Source organism: Pteropus medius, unplaced genomic scaffold, assembly GCF_902729225.1.
Source record: "Pteropus medius unplaced genomic scaffold, Ma_sr-lr_union100, whole genome shotgun sequence".
In the NCBI taxonomy this organism is placed as follows: domain Eukaryota; kingdom Metazoa; phylum Chordata; class Mammalia; order Chiroptera; family Pteropodidae; genus Pteropus; species Pteropus medius.
The window spans coordinates 4,686,198-4,707,689 of NW_024349803.1; the positions used below are offsets into that span (position 1 = coordinate 4,686,198).

Sequence of the window (21,492 nt, forward strand, 5' to 3'; positions counted from 1 at the left end):
ATATACGTGAGATTCCAGAGGAATCGCCATTCATCTCTGTTTTTGAACTTGTCATTTGCCACGTTGACACTCTATGCTAGAAAAGCACACTCAAGCGCTAGACGGCCTACATTCGGATCCCAGTTCTACCACTTACAGGTTTATCTTTCCCAAGATTTTTAATCTTCTTTTCTTTTTTAAATCTAGGATGACAGTAAATAGCAAAGTTTTAAAAACAAACACGCTTGGTTCCGCTGATGAGGGTCAGTGTTCCCTGTCTGTTACCAGCCTTTGCAGCTGCTGTTGCATTTGTACCCTCTTCTCCCTGCTTTTATGCCTACCTCAAGCTTTAGATTTCAGTTGGGACCTAATTTCCTCGGGGAAGCTTCTTTTGCCTTCCAAGGTTTAGTTAGAATCCCTTCTTTAAGTTCCTATAGCAGCGCTTATCCCATCCAGGAATTACCACGCTGTTTCCTTTCTCCATCTCTGTCTCCCCAGAAAGATTGTAAGCTAAGCCCGTCTTGGTTTTGGATCTCAAGCACCTGCAGCAGCACATACTAGATGCTCAAATATTTGTGGAACAGATAATTATGTAGATTAATGAATGTGCAGTCAGTCACCAAGAAAACGTCAGTAGACAAAAGAGTCAAGGATATTCTCCTAGGGACCCTGGTCCAGGATGGCGCTTGACCTCAATCCTGAAATGCGCAGTGGCTGGTCATCCTTCACCGGCAAGAGAGAGAAGTTCCCACCATCCCAAGACTCTCGAGCTCCCTTGCTAGCTCCTCCCTTCTGCAAAAAGATCCTGAACATAGACAAAGGCACTAAATGACAGAAGTTCCAAAATTCCAGGCACCTCGGATCGCGCGCCCTGCAGGTCCGCTGAGCACGGAGAAGGTGCGCACTGCGACCTCCCCATTTCCCCGCAGTCAATAACCTCGCACCGTCTGAAACTGAGGGTAGAGGTTTCACATAGGGGAGAGGCGGGAGGGGCAGTTACAGCCCCCATAACCCTCCAACTCCCACTTCCATCACCTCCCTACGCCTGCGCCCCCCTCTGGGGACGCGAGCTGGGCCCGGGGCCGCAGGGGCGGGGAAGGGTCGGCCCGGGGCGGAGAGAAGCAGTTTATATAGCGTCAAGGAGAGGTGTGGGAGCTGCTGCCAGCCCGCGGGACACCAAGAGGCGAGAGGCTGCCGGTGCTGCCTCCCGTCCCGTCCACGGTTCCCGAGGTCCCCACGGTCGGTCTCTCCGAGGTCAGCGGCACTCGGCTCTGCGCTCCCGACCCTGTGCTCTGCTCAGTGTGCGTCGCGAGAAAATACGCTCAGGGCTTGGGAAGCGCAGGGCTGGGGACCGCAGGGCTGGGGACTGCGTGGAAGTTTTCCCGAGGTAAGTCCTGGAGCTGAAGTCCTCTGGGATAGCAAGAGCCCGAACTAGGTTTGCAAGTGGTCAGGAGTTGCTTGGGAGGAGGGATGGGTCAGATAGAGGGGGCTGCGTGAAGACCGCAGTGAAAGAAATAAGTCAATTTCAGAAGCTCCAAATAGTCTCCTGCCCAGGACAGGGACTGATGTGTGGCAGGCACCCAGGACTACACGGGGAACAGATGAATGGAATTAAATTAACCATCTTGGATCAGGAAAAGTCACTCCCAAGCCTGTGTAGATCCAGTCTGTAATTTTGCTCTTGCATCCTACTCAAATTTATTAAAGATAGTTGGGGTTTTTTGCTGTCTGCGGGGAAGAGAGAAAACAGAAAAAATGTGCCTTTTCATGAATGCCCAGTAACATCCTGCAATGAGTGGAATCCCAACTACCTGGCTCGGTCTCAACTGTGCAAATAATTCTGATGAGGGGAGGAGGCAGTTTGGAAGAGGAAAAATATTGGAACTAGGAAGTGATTTCTTCTGCGTCCCTTTGTGATAAAGATTTCTCATTTCTCTTTTTATTAGCCTACTCTATGGAGATATTTAAAGATGATCTTTGCTAGTGTGGGAGAAAAGTTTAGATAGGGGAGATGGATGGTGATATTGATTAGGAATATCTGAGATGTTGGTGAAAATCATAAGACTTGAGATGGAAAGGATATTAGAAGTTTTTCGTCAAGAGTTTCTATAGTTACAGAAACAGCAGTCACTTTTTTTTTTTAAAGGCAGATCTATTTGGTGAGTAGTATTTTTAATATAAAATTTTCAAGTATGCCATTTTGAAGTTACAATGTTAAACTTATTTAGTGTCTGCATAGATGGGATCACATACATAAAAGTCCTGAAAAGTCTAAATAAAGTGTTTTAAAATATATGGCCTTAAAAGTTTTTTTCCTTATAAAAGAATTAATTTTCCTCTCTCTTCCATCATTTTATTCCAAAATATTGTAAGTGCAGAAGAGAACCTGCAAAAAAGAAAGTTCGTCTTCCATTCAAAAGTACGTGTGTTTTGGACTTTGTGCTACGTGAAGTGAAATTTTGTGATGTCCATGAAAGACTTTATCTTAAGCATTCATTGGAGAATCATCTTTAGCCTTTTTTTTAGTAACAAAAAAACCTTTAAATTTTACTAAATCTTCTTGTGAAGCAATTCTCAAAAGCACAATACCCTTGCAATTTCCACTTTTCCCATTCCCTTCAGATAGTCCAAAATTCAGAAAAGTTTGAATAGTTGGAATGTTTATAAAGAAAAGATTTATTTATTTATTTGCACAGACAATGACAAGAGCAGCTAATTCAGTCACCAAATGAAGGTCAGGTTACAAGAACCATGAATGAAAGTCAATGTGTTCATTCATCTATTTATACAGTATACTATGTAGTCCTGCTGATATAAGTCATTAAAATGACTTTAAAAAAATGTTCCCTGTCAATAAATACCCCCTGCCCCTGGGATTTCTTAAAAATATGTGATTGCTAGTTATACCTTCTGCAAATAAATAAAAATGGTCCAGACTAATGAGAACGTGTTTGAAATCAAAGATCGCTCACTCCTACAGTCCTAAGAAATTAGTATGAAGATTTTCTATATTTCTACTTTTATGAGTATCATGAATATAAAAGCTTTCCAGGGCAATCAAATGTTGGCCAGAATGTTCTTTTCTCTCCTGACCTTTTGTTATTGTTGTTGTTGCTGCTGTTATTATTTAGGAAGTGACTTATCTTTGCTCTGAAATAGGTCTGAGTTCAAGTTACAGACTAGCTTGGACATTCACTTAACCCCTCTGAGTCTTTTCTCACCTGTCTCATGGAGCAGTGACACCTAACTACTTCACAGGGATGTGTGAGATAAAAATCGGAAGATCTTTATAAAATGCCAGGCATAAGTGCTCAATAAATGAAGGCAATGATGATGATGGTAGTAAATTTTAAGCATCAAGACAAATAGAAATATTTCCCAAATTCAGTTAATGTTGAGCCCAATCTTATTCTGTGTTTTGACCTCACTGAAATACTTTGTTTCCATGGAGTATAACACATAATTAACTGTAATACATGACTCGCCAAACATTGTAATCTCCCTTTTTCCCTTGAAACTGTTCCAGTTTTTAGAAATGGTTTAAGGAAAGACATATCAGCCGTGCTGCTGTCATGGAAGAGATATTTGGGAGTGTGACTATTCTGATTTCACTATGTACTTCTTCATATTTTATCCTTTACAGTTTGGGGCAACTTTTTCTAGAGAATGCAAATTGTTCCTGCAGGTAGAAGGCTTTGAAAAGTGCCCTCAGTGTTTTAGTTTCTTTGGATAATGGTTTTGTGATAACAACAGTATTTTTCTACTTTCAGCAGAAACGTGTCACATTTGAATTTTCAGAATTTTAGAATAAAGACTCAAAAAGCAAACTTAAGTTCTTCGAGGTAATGGAGAGTTAAAAAGGCACAGATCCTTTACAAAACAGTGACTAATTAAAGGCCGAAAATTTTAAATGAAGAAACAATCGTTAGAGAGACTTGATCTCACTCCCTCTCCTCATTCCTCACCCTCCTCCAGATTTGTCTTTTCTTAGGGCGACCCAAGGCCTTGGCAAGGACATTTGGAAGAGATCACCATGAATAAAATCGAATACTGTTTGGCTAATGTAAACCATGTACAGATGAAAAGATCTCTTGAGTCTCTCATATCCCTGACACTTTCCACAGTAGCTGGTACTTAGTAGGTACTCAGTGATAAATAAATGACTTGAAATGTCAAAAGTCTGGGTGACGTATGCTTCTTATATAAATATGGAGCAGTCGCATTTAGAAAATTCACTAACATGCAAATCCCAGGCAAGATAAAGGAGGCCTTATCAATTCTATTTGTGTCTGGGCTTCTGACCTTCACTTTTGCTAAAGTGAGAAACAACTGATTTATCACTACTGACTCTAAATCTTACCTTAATTGACTGAGATAATCCTAAAAAAACTAATACTTTTTATGGTTCTAAATAACAGGTCTAAGGAAATTTACTGATTTGATTTTGCCATAAATAGGAAATTCCCCTCCACCCACCCAAACGCTCTAGCAGTAGAGGGGATAGGAATGTAAACCTCAACATTCCCCTCAAATCATGAAGACATGTTAAATACACATCTAATCATTCTTTAATCATTTATAATTAAGAATTGGGTATTGATTTGATTCTAAAATGTTTCTGTAATGCCTTAAGTACTGTATCCTAGACTTTAAAGGGGATTGATTTTGCCAGAGTTAGTTGGCAAAGGCATTTGTATTGGCTTGAAAAACCATAAGCTAATCACTAACATGTCCTTTAAAAACAACTTGATTAATGTTTGGCAAGAAATTCTGACTGAAAATATCCAGTACATGGTTCCAAATGCAATAAAACTTTGGTGATCATGAGCAAGTCATAGTCACTTTTGGCAGTTACTGTTTGGTGGAAAAAATCCCACAGTGTGTCAAATGGTCCATGTGCCATCTTTTGGTACCCAGACCTCACCATAAACCAGCTGGTGTACTTAACTTCATAATCACATTTACGTCCACATTTCTCTGGGATAGTTAAAATCTATAATACTAAAAAGATGATGTTATACATTGTACCAGATTTCCCTAATGTGCAGGCTTTTCTCTTCTCTACTGGCTAACAGATGATGTCAGAGCCCTGCCCACATTCCCTCCAAATTCACTGTTTCAGTGCATGCTGGATGCTTCTTACTTCAAGCACCTGTGAAAGCCTGAGGGCTTTCTCTGGCCTTAGGATCATGCCTGACTCATGTGGAGTAAGCCAGAAAGACCTGGGAGTTAACACTCCTGGGAGCAATCCCTGACCCAATAACAGATGAAAGTTGGTGAGTTAATAGCCCAGCTTTCTCACACCTTGGAGGAGGCAACTCTTGCTATGATCTTCCGGAGGTGTCCGAGGTAGTAAGCTCCAGCTGCCCAGAATGGTAACCAACCTGCTCATTAACAATTCCGCATGGGCTTCCTTCCCTTCTCTGTCTCACTTCCCAGCTCCTTTACCAGTGCTCCCAGAGGTCACCTCCTAAATAAACTAACTACACAAATTCTTGCCCAGAATCTGCTTTGGGAGAAACTCAACCTACCATAAGCTTGTTAGTTCTTTCAGTAAATGCAGTCTTTTTCCCATAAGTATTCCATAGATTCTATTCCAGCCAAAAACTGAATCAAGAATGGAACTCTTGCTTTGCATTCTGGAGAGCAGAATTTTATTTCTTGCCAGTGCTGTTCAACTTGTTTCTGGGTCATCTGGGTTGTTGGTCGTGACCTGATCCTGAACTCCAATCAGCTCTTCGAGAGCTGTGTCATGGGGATATGGAGGGAGATATCAGTGAGGACTCAGGGTGACTCCGTCATTACAGAAGTAATGCATTCTGCTGGTTATGAGAAGTGGCTCAAACACATGCTCTGTAAAGTTGGGACTGTCCGCTCCACCCTTTACCTACTACTATATTGCAGTTCTTCAGAGAAACAGAATCAATAGTGTATATATGGAAATATATAAGAAGAAATTTATCATAGGAGTTGGCTTACATGATTATGGAGGCTGAGAGTCCTGTGATCTGCCATTTGCAAACCAGAGAACCAGGAAAGCTGGTGCTTTAATTCAATCCGAGTCTGAAGGCCTGAGAACCAAGAGTGCCAAGGTCCAGATGGCTCAAGCAAAAAGAGCAAATTAGTCCTTCCTCTGTTTTTTTTTGTTATTGTTCTATTCAGGCTCTCAATGGATTGGATAATGCCCACCTGAATAGGCGAAGGTGATCTTTACTCATTCTATCTATTCAAATATTAATCTCTTCTGGAAACACCCTCACAGGCACACCTAGAAATAATATTTTACATCTCTTAGCTCAGTCGAATTGACACATAAAATTAATGATCATATTTACCAATTACTTTCTGATTCATGCCCCCCAGGCAAGACACCTCCTCAGACATCTCCACACCCACGTACTAACTGCTCACAAGGCACTTGAACATCCTCCACCAAAAACCCAACAAATCCACGATGATAATAACTATCTTCCCCACAAATATTCCCCCTCTTCCTGTGAATGGCATGACTCAGTGGCCCCACCAAAAGCTCCAAAGTAGCTGTGAAGCCCTGTCTTCCCAGTGCTCATCAACAATCCCATCTAATCAGTCTCCAAGTCCATTTCATTTCCTAATGATTTCTTCTTTCCCTTCTCCTTGTCATCTCTGCTCCTAGGTCCCAACACCACCCTTTCTTTCACTCAGACAACACTACCTCCTAGTACACCTTCCTGCATCTGGTCTTGCTCCTCTTCTACTATTCTTCATATTTCAGACCTAGTGAGCTTCTTAAAACCCATACTTACCTCTACTTAAAACATTTCAATGCTTTTGGATAATATCCAGAATCCTTGCTTCTCACCATCCAACTTTTATCTACCTCTCCTGCCTCATGCCTTCCTGTCTTTTTGCCACCCCTCTCAATACTCTAATTTTTTAAGGAGACCTTGTTATCTCCCACCTCATGCCATTTGCATTTGACATTTCCTCTACTTAGAACAGTATTCTCTAGACTCTAAATCTTGCTAACTGCTTCTCTCCCACTAAGGCTTAGCTAATATGGCCATTCTTTGGGAAAGTGTTACTGTCGGACCCTCTCAGTAGGTCAGGTACCCTGCTCTGGGTCCCAAAGTACCCTAGGCTTCTCTAGTCATATTTTTCTCCCACTGAATTGCAATTACCTTGTCTTTCATGGTCACCAGCCTATCTTCAGTTCTAGCCACTTAGTAGAAGTTCAATAAATATCCGTTATATGAATAAATGAGCTGAAATCAGATTCCTTACTAGCTGATGAGCATGGGCAAGTCACATAAGCTTTCTGAACTTTAGTTTTCTCTTTAAAGTAAAAACCATATCTAAGCACAAGGTGATTGAGAGGATTTGATGAAATTTTGGATTTTTGATTCCTCACACATAGTTGGTGCTCAATAAATGGTAATTCCTTCGGATTCAGCGAGGTAAGTACTATGCTTGATTCGATCCTGTGATGTTTAGAGACAGTAAAGTCCACACGTTCCAGGAGGTATGTTAAAGGGCACTTTAATATAGGAGTTTCGGGTGGAACCCAGAGGAAATAAAGCGTCATTTAGCTAAAAGCATCCTGCTTTTCTGATGTCTTTTCAAACTGTGCAGAGAGTGTATCTTTGGAAATGTAAGTGACATGATGACATATAATGACATCTAATTCCCTCACATGGTTTCTTTCAAACAAACTTTCTTAAGCTTCAACATCTTCATTCCTAAGATTAGTGCCATGATTCCAGTTTCTAAACTGAAGAGCTTTTTCTAAGAGTTTTGCTTTAATAAATTATTCCCAACTGTCATTCCTCCTTGATTTCCCCCTTCTCCATGATTACTGCTGTCATCCTAAAACAGCACAATTAGCACCTAATAATTGGTCCCCAGGGACCTGTCATGAAAATACTCACAAACTCTGATGTACATCTTTCATTGATTTAACTGGGTGGAGAAGTGGGCAAGGAACTTTTTAGATTTCAGTAATGGGGAGTGATTTAAGTACATAATAGGGGTAAATATTAGCACCTCAGAGGGCTGTCTGGCACTTTAAAAACTTTTAGGTATTATTTGGTAAGTTACTACTTTGGTGCACTTAAGTCTATGGTAATCCAGATGTTGGGGTGCCCTGTCCCACTTCAACATGCAAAGTTTGTAAACCCCCTTTGTTTCTAAATATCTCAACAATTTGGGCACACATAGTCACTAGTAATTAACAGTCATTACACTAAGAGAAATAGGTAAATTCATGGTTGATAGTCTTGTCTATGTTAGAGATCCACCTCATAAATCCATAAAAATGTACTCGATGCAAAACATATTAGATCGATATAGATATTAAAGATTAGATATTAAAGCTTGAGGGTTTTTCATTTATCTGTTCATAAATTTTATTTCTCAGTGCTCCATCAAATTTTCAACTTCTTCATGGAGAAAGTTACATTTAGGCATAGATGTTCCATTATCATCTCAATCAGCAGCTATAAAAGTTCTTGAGTTGGGTAGTTCACTGGACACCAAAAGAGAGGTTGTGATTTCATATACTGCATATCTGCTAACTTCCCCACTGAGAATGGAGACATGTGCCCTGCATTTAGAGCTATAGCCATGCTACTAGCTTTAGCCAGGAGGCAAGAGATAACACTCTGTCCATCTTGTTTTCCAGCACCTAAAAGAAGGCTTATACATAAAAAGGTGTTCAATAAGTATTTGTTGAATTATTATATATTGTGATGACGTATCATAAGGAAAATCAATTAACTAAGAGAGGTCAGAAAAGACTTTCCTAAGGAAATGATGTTTAAGCTAGTGTCTAGAGCAGGGGTCCCCAATCCCCAGGCCAGAACCGGTACCAGTCTGTGGCCTGTTAGGAACCAGGCCATACAGCAGGAAGTGAGCCAGCGAAGCTTCCTCTGTATTTGCAGCCTCTCCCTAGTACTAGCATCACCACCTCAGCTCCACCTCAGATCTTCAGGCATTAAATTCTCATAGGAGCACCGGTCCTTGGTGCCAAAAAGCTTGGAGACCTCTGGTCTAGAGGAATGGGGAGAGTCAGCCAGGCCCAGAGGGCGTGGTTTTCACGGAGGGAGGAGAGCTCGTGTAAAGGTCCTGCGGCAGGAAGAACAGAGTGGGCGAGGAACCAAGGGAATTCTTGTATTAATAGAACATAGAGCAAAGGGGAGCATGGCACTTGATGAGGCTGGAAAAGAAGTGGCCAGACCATGCATGGCTTTACAGAATCTATTAATAATTTCTGTCTTTATCCCAAGATCAGTGGGCAGTCATTAAGGGATTTTAATTACAGGAAGGGTGGAGGAATAACCAATCACCTGTGTTTACAAAAGATACTTGAAATGGTTTGTAAGGCCCATTTTTACTTTGAAATTCTGAGATTCTATGAAAAGTCAAATGGCAAAATGAGAATGGAGCCTTATGGACCATGCATATGGCATTGGAATTTAATTTAAGCCTGATAGAAAGACATTAGAGATTTTGAACACGGGGATATTGATCTAATGTATGGTCTTCAAAGATTACTCTGACTGCTGCTTGAGGAATGTATTAAGAAGGGCAGGAGTCAAAGCAAGGAGATCTGGTAGTGTAATAATCCAGGCAAGAAGCAATGGTGGCATGGACATGAGTGGGAGGTCATGAGGAGTGGTTAAATTTGGAATATATTTTGACGGTACTATTGACCAGACCTACTTATGGACTGGCTGTGGGGTCTTAGAGAAACCACTTCTTTACAGCATGAACACAGTGGTAACTTTACATTTATTGATGTAATTCTTTCAAAAATATCTTGCTCCCTCAATGCACTGTAAGATCCATTGCTTTTACTTTTCGTTGCCTGCCTGCTACCTAACAAAGTGCCTAGCATAAAGAAATGAATCAATAAATAAATATACTAAAACCACCTTATTTTACAGATGAGGATAATGAGTCTCAGAGTTTAAGTTAAAGGACTGGCCTAAGGCCTCTCAGCTTGAACTAGAACTCGTGTTTCACACTTCTCATTCAGGCTACTTTCCCTCTGGCTTGGGAGCCCCTTCCAAACACTATGTTCTTTTATTTTGGGGTGGGGGTTTACCAAAATGTGCTTCAGATATTCCTACTGGGTGACTTGTCTACTGAGCCAGGTACCCACAAATGGCAGCCAGTATTATTCTAATCACCTTCGAGGCTTCCTTGGGGCACCTTGAGTCTGTGACATTACTTCCTTCTTTGAGCTTGCTTTCTTCTCCAGTAAAATCGGTGACCTTATCTCACTACTGGTGAGTGTTGTGCCTAGGACAGGAAGTAAGGTCCGTCCTAAGCCACCTGACTTGTGTTCTGTTTTCTGAAAGACAAGACAGCTGTAGATAAGAGCAGCTGGTGTGCTTAATCTTCATACGAGAAGTTAGCCATTCAAAAATATTCACTCCCCAAGGGCATTTTGGGAAAAAAAAAAAAAGAACAGTTGAGGCAAGCTGTGATTATGAGGGAAAAAAAGAATAGAATGCAATTAAGAATTTCCTCAGTTCTCTTGGAAGGGAAAAGAGTCCGAAATGTAACTTTCTCAGGCAATGATCACATCCTTGGACCTCTGCCTTTCTAATTAAATTCCCAATTTATATATGTATAGATATTTCACTTAATGAACAGCTGGTAAAATTGGATCCTTGCTCTGCAGAGGTTCACCAAAGCACTTCGACGTTTCTGTGTGACTGAATACTGTTTAACCCTGGAATGCAAAATGAGGAAATTAAATCCTGTTCATCATCCAGCACCTTCTAGGCTGCACCCTCCCTGGTCTGCATAGTTATTGGTTCTGTTCTTTCCCATTAAGTTACTTCCAAGGTAACCTTTCCTCTTTCCATTTCTCCTCTGGGAAGCAGCACCCAGTGTGCTTTATACCTTTCTCATGCCCCGAGACCCAGTCTCCACCCTCCTGAGGCTTCCAGTTTAGTGAGGGGACAGACATTAATGAGATAAACACTCAAATGAAGGTTTAATCACAGATTTGAGATGAGCTATGAAGAAAAATAATAAGGTGCCATGATAGAAAAAAAAACACAAAAGAGATCTAATGTATGAGGACAGGAGAGGACGTTCTGTGCTAACAGCTTTATGTTGTTGTTAATCCAATTAGCATCACAGTGAAGACCCAAAAAAGGGTAGAGGGGGGAAAACCTTGCCAGAGAGGGTCACAGCGGTCAGATGGGCACAGGGCAAGGCCTCTCAAACTGTAACATGCACACAAACCACCTGGGGATGTTGTTTCACTGCTGACTGATTCATAAGGGCTGAAGATTATTTCCAACAGGCTCCCAGAGGTGCTGATGATGCTGAGGCGAGAACCACACTTTGAGTAGCAATGGTCTAGGGCCAGGGTTGGCAGTTTTTCTGTAGAGAGCCAGATAATAAACATTTTAGACTTTTTGGTTAACTCTCTCTGCTGCAAATACTCCACTGTGCTATTGTGAGGAAAAGCAGCCATAGGCAGTATGTAAATGTATGGGCGGAGCTGTGTTCCGATAAAACTGTATTTAGCAGAGTCTGATTTGACGCAGGTGGTAGTTTGCTGTAGGATCAGTTGGTATCATCAGTTCTCAACCTTGGCTATACATTAGAATCACTTGGGTTTCAAAAACATACTCACCAGCTCCCTACTCCAGATCAATAAAATCAAGATCTCTGGGAATGAGGCCCAAGCATTGGTAGAGTTGAAAAGTTCCCCAGGGGATACTAAGGTATAATCTAGGCTGAGAGCCACAGTGAGGCTTAATTTCATTTGATAGTCTCATATTCTCTTAGCCCCAGGAGACAGATAAGGCAAAATGACTCCACCTTTCTTTAATTCTGAGACAACATCAGATGCCCAGCAGCTTTCAAAGGAAGAAGAAAACCCAGCAGGAAATATATAAATCTATAGTAACACCTATCTTGATTTTGTGAATGCTAAAATGGGGGTGAAGGGATGTACACCTTAAATCTAGCACATATGGTATTTTTATTCTTATTTTACAGATGAGAAAAATGAGGCACAGATGTATCATACAGATCATATGATGATATACTAAAAAGAGATAAGCAAAGTCTGATGACTTAGCTTTCTGAACCCCCTTCGTTTCCAAAATGTGCAAGGCCTCCCTTCCCTGTGGGCCTCTGCCGTCCCCCTGCTTTTGGACATACTTTACCTCCTCCTTAGAATCCCCTAATCCCTGCTTTTTCCCTAGGTCTGTTTAGATGTCAGCTTCTTCTGGGGCGCCTTCCCTGAGCCCATGCCCAGGGGAGGGGCCCCTCCTGGGAGCACCTCCTGCCCTTAGTGAGGTTCCCCATCAAAGCCTAATCTTCTTTTTCCATAGACTAATCCTCCAGGCCCTGGAGAAGTCATGAGGGCAGGGACCATGACTGCCTTATCATTTTATCTCTATCACCTAGCGTGATATTGTGATTTGTTACACACACATACACACACACACCTTTTTGTCTTCATCCAGGGTTCCTGGCTCACAGCTCCCCAAACCCTTAGCATTTTGTAAGCAATGAGAACAATGGGAGGATCTTTAGTTATAATATTTTGTCTCTTGTCCTCAGTTCCTGAAATAGCTTCAGAGCCACAAAGATGAAATGATTTCTTGTTAATCACAAGCAGCACCTTTGCACCACAGTTGAGTTGGGTTTATGTTAATGAGGTGACTTTTGGAAAATACCTAAGGCTGGGAGTTGATTACCAGGAGAACCAACCACGAATAGAGGGTTGGACTTTTCAGTCCCACCCCTTCATATTCTGGGAAGGAAAACGCTGGAGGTTGACTCAGTCACCAATGGCCAATGATTTAATCAACCATGCCTATGTAATGAAGCCTCCATAAAAACTCCAAAGGACCTGGCTCAGAGACCTTCCAGGTTGGTGAACGTCTTGGGGTGCTGGTAGGGTGGCACACTCGAAGAGGGCGTGGAAACTCTGTGTCCTTTCCCCATATCTTGCCCGAGGAACCTTTTCTATCCAGCTGTTCCTGAGTCATATCCTTTTATAATAAGCCAGTAATTTAGTAAGTAAAATGTTTCTCTGAGTTCTGTGAGCCACTCTGGCAAATTAATTGAACTTGAAGAGAGGGTCTTAAGAACCTCCGACTTATAGCCTGTCGGTCAGAAGCACAGGTGACAACCTGGACTTGTGATTTACATCTGTAAAGAAGGAGGGAGGAGTCTTGTGGGACTGAGCCCTTAACCTGTGGGATTTGATGCTATCTCCAGGTAGAGTCAGAATTGAGTTGGATTGTAGGACACCCAGCTGGTGTTAGAGTATTGTTTGGAGGTGTGGAACCCCCCTACACACTGGAACTGGTGATCAGAACCACTACACCTGGTTATATAGCAGGGGCTCAGGAATGTGTATGGAATGCATGCATTTTGGCCCAGTCCTGCTTATTGTTAAGTATAACAGCGCAGAACAGTGCATCGGAGCATTTCTTCCTAAAGTATGGCCAGTCTCCAGGCCTGTCACATTAGCACCACCTGGGAGATTTTTAGACATGCAGATCCTTGGGCCCACCATGTACCTGCAGACTCAGTTTCAGGGTTGGAGCCCAGCAATTTGTTTCAGCTAGCCCTCCTGGTGATTCTGCATGAGGATCTCAGTTTAGGGTAGACTCTGGAGCAATACTGCCTTGGTTTAAATCCTGGCTTTGTTATTTAAAAACTATTTGGCTTTGGGAAATTTACATTCTTCTGTCTCAGAAAGAATGGAGGTGATAAAGATAACTGCCCCAAGCTGTTATCACAGCATCTGCTCACCATAAGTACTCAAAATAGGTTAACCGTTAGTATTAGCTGTGCAACTATGGGAAAATTCATTAACTTCTCTAAATTTTACATGCTTTATCTTTAAAATGAGAGTAAAATCTTGGCCTCACAGAGTTTTGAGAGTTAAACACGTGTGATGATTAATTTTATGTGTCAAATTGGTTAGGCTATGGCGCCCAGTTTTTGATCAAACAGCAATCTAGACGTTGCTGTGATGAGGGTTTTAAGAAGTGACTAACATTTAAATCAATGGACTTTAAAGCAGATAACCCTCCATTATGTGGGAGGGCCTTATCCATCCATTGAAAACTTTGAGAGAATACTGAGGTGTCTCGTGTTTCTGGGGAAGATTGCCTTCAGACTTGCGACTGCAACATCAAATCCTGCCAGAATTTCCAGCCGGCCCTGCAGACTTCAGACTTGCCAGTCCCCACAACCACATGAGCCAATTCCTTAAAGATCCTGCTCCATATGTCTATATAGATATAGTCTATCTATATCTATATCTATATCTATATCTATCTATCTATATGTATATCTATATCTATATCTATCTATATACATATAGATAGATAGATATAGATATAGATATAGTTTATATACGGATATAGTCTATATATAACTCCTGCTCCATACGTCTATATACATATAGATATATAATCTATGTAATCTATAGATATATCTATATGTAGTCTATATATAGATATATACATACCGTGTTGGTTCTGTTTCTCTTGAGAGCCCTAATATAGTGTGTTTAATATGTGTAGATCAGGATCTCTCAACTTATAGCGTTTCCCAACTATTGACATTTTGAGCCCAATAATTCTTCGTTGTGGAGAACTGTCTTGGGTGTTGTGAGATGTTTAGCAGTCTCCCTGGCCTCTACCAGCTAGATACCAGTAGCACTACTCCCTTCCCCCAGCCATAAAAATAAAAAACTTCCCCAGATATTGTCAGTTGTCTACTGGGGACAAAATCTCCATTGAGAATGTTATAAATAACTATAAAATTCCAGGAGCCGTTTCTACCTAGCTCATTTTTGATAAATTGATGCTAGACTACTGCCCATGTAGCCCACACACTCTTCTCTTCCACCTTCAAAGCAAGTTATCACTTTCCACAAAATCTAGCTCAAAGCCCATTGCCACCAAAACTGGCCCTAAGAGTCCTCCGCATGCTACTTCTATGCCAATGCACATTTCACTTGATTGCACTGTTTTTCAAAGGTCTCTTCACAGCCTCACATACATATACTTTGCCCGCTTCCATTGAACAAAGAAAGGTAGCCCTTGTAAGAGGAGCAGATCATTTTGAGTCCAAATCTTGCTGTTTGCCAGCCTCTGACCTTGGGCTTGTCACTCATTCTTCCTAAACTTCAGTGTTACTATAAATTGGGAATAGTTGAGTCTACTTCATAGAGTGGTGGGGAAGTATGAGCACTTTTTGAACTATAAAAATATAGAATTTTCCCCCCAAAAGAGCAAAACCATGGCTTTTATATTTTTTGTAAGAGGATAGCCAGTACAGGGTGTTTAGGATGAAATATGACCTTGGAAAATTCTAAACGAACAAATGAATTTGCATATTATAGTTTCCATTATGTTTTATTTTTTTCCTTTGATAGCTTCTAAAGTAATGGAAGCAAGGTTCTTTCTGTGTCCTTCTGAGATTTATAAATTATCTAATGGGGCGGTTGTCAAGGCAATGCACTTTGGCTAGTTATTGACTTCATGTTCCTGGAAATGATGGCACTCATCAATAATTCTACCTACTCTTGTCATCTACACTGTTATTTCCTGAGGGAGCACCCATGCTTGAGAACAAGTATTTGTCCTTCAGAACTGGCTAAAGCAGTCTTCTTCTAGAAAAATCATCTCTGCACCCCACGCCCCTCTCCCCTGTTGAGGCATTGCGGTTCTTTTCTGATTTCTCTCTCTAGGCTTGCCTACCTGCATCGTAGCATAGATCTGCCTTTGTGCTCCCTCCCACCATGAGTTCACGAGATTGAGGGCTGTTTACTGGATTTGGTATTCCCAAGGGCTGGTGCACTGTTCGGCCAAAGCAGGTTACTCCAAATCATGAGTATGATGATGACTCACTGTGTTTATCTGACTGTAGCCATGATATGTGGACACCTCAAACTCAGCATTTCAAAAGAACTAAGCCTAAACCTTCCTTCCTGTACCAGTTATCTAATTTTGCAAAACAAACTATTCCAAAACAGTGGTTTCACTTAGTAATATACATCTAAGTGTCTTCCATGTCTTTTAATGGCTTAATAGCTCATTTCTTTTTTAAAAAAATTTTAATTCTTCATGGCTTGAGAATTCATTTTTTTAATTTTGATTTTTCAATTAGAGTTGACATTCAATATTATATTAGTTTCAGGTGTACAGCATAGTAGTCAGACATTTATATAACTTACGAAGTGATCTCCTCAGTTAGTCTAGTATCTACCTGGCACTATACATACATTACAATATTATTGACTATTCCCTATGCTGTACTTCACATCCTCATGACTATTTTGTAACGGCCGATTTGTCCTTCTTAATCCCTTCACCTTTTTCACCCAGCTCCCCAACCTCCCTTATATCTGCCAATTAACAGTTTGTTTTCTGTATGAGTCTGTTTTCATTTTGCTTGTTCAGTTATTTTGTAATTAGTGTTTTATTTTTCTTTGGGTAAATACCCATTAATGCAATTGCTGAGTCATAAGGTAGTTTTATTTTTAACTTTTCTGAGGAAACTCCATGCTGTTTTCCAGGAGTTGCACCAATTTACAATCCCACCAACAGTGCACGAGAGTTCCCTTCTTCCATATCCTCGCCAACACTTGTTTTTTGTTTTTTGTTTTAATTTATTGATAATAGCCATTCTAACAGAAGTGAAGTGATATCTCATGGTTTTAACTTGCATTTCCTGATGATTAATGATGTTGAGCATCTTTTCGTGTACCTGTTGGCAATCTGTATGTCTTCTTTGGAAAAATATCTATTCAGATCTTTTGCCTGTTAATCAGATGATGATGATGATTGCTGTTGTATGAATTCATTATAAATTTGGGATATTAACTCCTTATCAGATATATAATTTGCAAATATTTTCTCCCATTATGGAGGTTGCCTTTTTATTTTTTGATGATTTCCTTTGCGTTGCAGAAGTGTTTTAGTTTGATGTAGTCTCACCTGATTATTTTTGCTTTTGGTATCAGATGCAAAAGATCATTGCTGGGACCTATGTCAAGGAGCTTACCACTTATGTTTACCTTTAGGAGTTTAATGGTTTCAGGTCCTATGTTCAAGTCTTTAATCTACTTTGAGTTAATTTCTGTGTATGGTTTAAGATAGTGGTCCTGTTTCATTCTTTGGCATGTGGTTGTTCAGTTTTCCCAAGACTATCTTTTTCTCATTGTATAGTTTTGGCTCCTTTGTTGTAAATTGACCATATATGTATGGGTTTATTTCTGGGATTTCTATTCTGTTACACTGATATATGTGTCCATTTTTATGCCAATACCATGCTTTTTAAATTATCATAGCTTTATAATAGTTTGAAATCAGGGAGCATGATGCCTCAAATTTTGTTCTTTTCTTTCAAGATTGCTTTGGCTATTCAGTTCTTTTGTGGTTCCAAACAAATTTTTAGAATTGTTTGTTCTATTTCTGTGAAAAATGCTATTGAGGTTTTTATAGGGATTGCACTGATATCACATATTTTTTGTTTCATTGCATTAGCTAGGGCTTCCAGTATGGTGTTGAAAGACAATGGTGAGAGAGGACATTCTTGCCTTTTTCCTCATCTTAGTGGGAAAACTTTGAGTTTTCCACCATTAAGTATATTAGCTGTAGGTTTTTTGTAGCTATTCTTTATCGAGTTGAAGAAATTTCCCTCTATTCCTAGTTAACTGAGGGTTTTTATTATGAATGAGTATTAAATTTTGTCAATTTTTTTTGTATCTACTGATATGACCATGTGATTTTTCTTCTTTAGCTTAATGGATTATATTAATTATTGTTTCAGTGTTCTTCTAAATTTCAGTTTTATGGTCACATTCTATCTTGGTGAATGATTCATGTGAGCTCAAAAAGAATGTATATTCTGCTATTATGCAGTGAAGTAGACTTTAGATGTCCATTATATACAGTTGTTTGATAGTGGTGCTGGATTCAACTATGTTCTTACTGGTTTTTTTGTCTGCTGATCTGTTCATTTTCATAGATCCATTTTCGATGATAGCAGTGTTAATTCTCCAACTATAATTTCTCCTTGCATTTCTATCAGTTATTTCCTTATGTATTTTGAAGTTGAAAAGTACATACATGTTAAGGTTTATTGTTTTCTTAAGAATTGACCTCTTTATTATTATGTAATGCCCTTTATTCCTGATAACTTTTCTTGCTTTGAAGTCTGTTCTGTCTGAAATTAATGCAGCTACTCCCTCTTTCTTTTGATTACTGTTAGCATGGTATATTTTTCTATATCAATTTACTTTATATGTGTCTATATTTAAAGTGGATTTCTTGTAGACGACAAAGTTTGGTGTTGTTTTTTGATCCACTCTGACAATATTTGTCTTTTAGTTAGTGCATTAGGACCATTGATGTCCTATTTTTGTCTTCTAGTCTTTTTATGGTTTTTGATGTTTTGAGTAATTTATATAATTACATTTTCTCTCCTTTCTTAGCATATTAGTTTTACTTTTTTTACTAGTGTTTACAATATACATTTACAACTAATCTAAGTCTACTTTCAAACAACACTATACCACATCACAGCAGTGTGAGTACTTTCTAATCAAATAATCCTAATTCCTTTCTCTCATCCATTGTAACATTGCTATCATTCATTTTACATATACAGAAGCAGACATGAGTGCATGTATATAGTATATATACCCATATGTAAAATATGTAATTGAATATATTGTTGCTGTTATTTTGAAAAAACTATTATCTGGTAGATTGATTAAGAATAATAACAATAAAAGTTTTTATTTTACCTTTACTGATTCTCCAATGCTCTTCCCTTCTTTGTGAATGAGTTTCTGACCCATGTCATTTTCCTTCTCTAAATAACTTCACATTTTTTGCGAGGCAAGTCTGCTGGCAACTGATTCACTCAATTTGTCGCAAAAAGTCTTTATTTCTTCTTCACTTTTAAAGGATAATTTCATAGTGTAAAGCATTTTAGGTTGATGAATTTTTTCCATCAATACTTTAAATATTTTACCCTACTCTCTTCTTGCTTGCATGGTTTATGAGAAGTCATATTAATTCTTACCTTTGCTCCTTTATAGATAAGCTATTTTTTTTCATCTGTCTTATTTCAGAATTTTTTTCTTTGTCTTCGACTTTCTGCACTTTGATATGCCTAGGTTTAGATTTTTTAAAAAAAATTATCTTGTTTGCTGTTTTTTGAGCTTCCTGAATCTGTGATTTAGTGTCTAACATTAATTTGGAGAAATTCTCAGTCATTGTTTCAAATATTTCATTTTTCTTTTTCTTCAGGCATTTCTATTAAACATATGTTATGCCTTTTGCAGTTGTCCCACCATTCTTGGATATCCTGGTTTTTTTTTTCTTTTCAGTCTTTCCATTTTCTTTTCAGCTTTGGAGGTTTCTATTGAGATTTCCTCAGGTTCAGAGATTCTTTCTTCAGCTGTGTCTAGTCTACTGATAAGCCTATCAAAGACATTATTCACTATTATAGTGTTTTTTTATCTTTAGCATTTTTTTTTTAGCATTTCCATCTCCCTACATTGCCCATCTGTTCTTGCATTCTGTCTACTTTATCCATTAGAACCTTTAGCATGTTAATCACAGTTGTTTTAAATTCATGGTCTGATAATTCCAACATCCCTTCCATATCTAAGTTCTGCTTTCTGCTTGCTCTCTCTACTTTTTTTTTTTTTTTGCTTTGTAGTTTGTCATAATTTTTCTTGATAACCAGACTTGATGTACTGGGTAAAAGAAACTGCTATAAATTAACTGCTGTAATGTGTTGGTAAGGTATGAGGGGAAGAGAAGCGTTCCCTGTGATTAGATATCAGTCTTTCAGTGTGCTTGCGCCTCTGGACTGTGAAATTTACATGTGATTCTTAGCCCCCACCCCTCTGCCCCATTCTTAGATGGAATGGAATGGCTAGAGAGGACTGAAATTGGCTATTTTTCTACTCCCACATGGAAGGCTAAGATGGGCTGGAGTTGCGTGTTTCCTTTCCCCCAGGTTAGTTAGGCTCTAATAAACCCCAGCTGGTTAGGCTCTGGTTAAATAGTTTCTCATGAGAGCAGATCTTGTTAAGAAGAACAGAATGCTCTGGTGTATTTCAACATGGTTCCTTTTCTCTTATCCCTGCCAGAAACAGAAGAGTATTTTTCTCAGATATTCACTGTAAGAACCTAAAAGAGCTCCAATGTAAAACTCACAAAAGTGTGGGGCCCCTCAATGACTGGGTCCTCCTGGAGTTTTCATGTCTCAGACTTGTCTACAGTGAGCCTCCAGCCGTTTCTTAATTACAGTTCAGTTTTGTTGTTGTTGTTTGTTTTTGTTTTAGTTTTTTTTTGACCGTGGCACTGGTTCCTGTGGAGGCTTCAGATCATCACTTTCTGCTCTAGTAGGTGCTAATTCTCTGTATTTGCCCATCATTCTCAAATTTTGGGGGCAGCAGTTTGCCCTGTGACCTCAGTTCTCTTACAGATCTAAGAAGAGTTATTGATTTTTCAGTTTGCTCAGTTTTTTACTTGTTGAGATGGAGTGGCAATTTCCAAGCTTCTTACTTGCTGTATGAAAACCATCCTTTTGCTTTTTAAAATATAGTTTTATCATATTTATATTCTCTTAAAATGATAAAACTTAGTTTTAGTTCTTTCTAATTAAAATACATACCGACATAATGCATCTATTTTTTTAGAACTTATATTTTTACTCATTATATTGCTAAGTCATTCACATTTTTGTACCTAGCTATAGTGAATTCCATTGATTGATGTGTAATATGTCTTTGTGTCATTATGCTGCATTGATTAATTCATTTTTCCTGTTCGTAATAACTTCTGAAAGCCAAGTCATGAGACTTTATAGACTGTGCTCTTTCCACAGAGCCAAGCACTTCTCAACACAGAAGAGTGTTCATTTGACAAAGTGCCAAGGTCACTTGCATGAGTTTGTTCAAATATGATCAACATATACAGCCTCTTTTTGTGATTCCAGAAAATGCAACTGGGGGAAGTATGACATTAACAGTAAAACTATGCAACTTGAGAGCCTCACAAATGCTTGTATGTTTTGTTTTGCTTACCATCATTGATTCAATGTTTATTTGTTCTTATTGTGTGTCAGAGATTTGTCCTGAAGCACTTCAACATGAACTCAAGTCTCACTTTGAATATTTTTCTTTCTACCTTTTGACTTCTGAGAAGTAGAAATGGCTTGAGGAAGGGAAATAGTGAAGCGATCAGGGGTTAAGTAAGCAAGCAACCGTTTATCTTGAACTCTGTGGCACAGACCCAGTGTTGTTTCTTACAGTGCAACAGCTGAGAATATTCTCGTTTCTGAAGAAAAATGAAATTAGTACTTAGAAATGATGTATCTTGTACGCTTATTTTAAAGGAAAGAAAGGGCATTTTTTTCTCAATTCTTCTGACATTTCTTTTGTATTCCTTTCGGGCTCTACTTTTTTTTTTTTTTTTTTTTTAAGACATGTCCTAGATTCTGAATTGGCTC

General features: G+C 39.3%; 1 protein-coding gene across 1 annotated transcript in view; it reads left to right on the forward strand.

Moving 5' to 3' along the window:
* Positions 1-1,156: 1,156 nt before the first annotated feature.
* COL6A6 (collagen type VI alpha 6 chain) overlaps positions 1,157-21,492 on the forward strand; it is a 117,310-nt gene continuing 96,974 nt past the window's right edge. The window contains exon 1 of the mRNA XM_039837109.1: positions 1,157-1,366. The gene's annotated coding sequence lies outside the window, so the exon portion shown is untranslated. The remainder of the gene's footprint in view (positions 1,367-21,492) is intronic.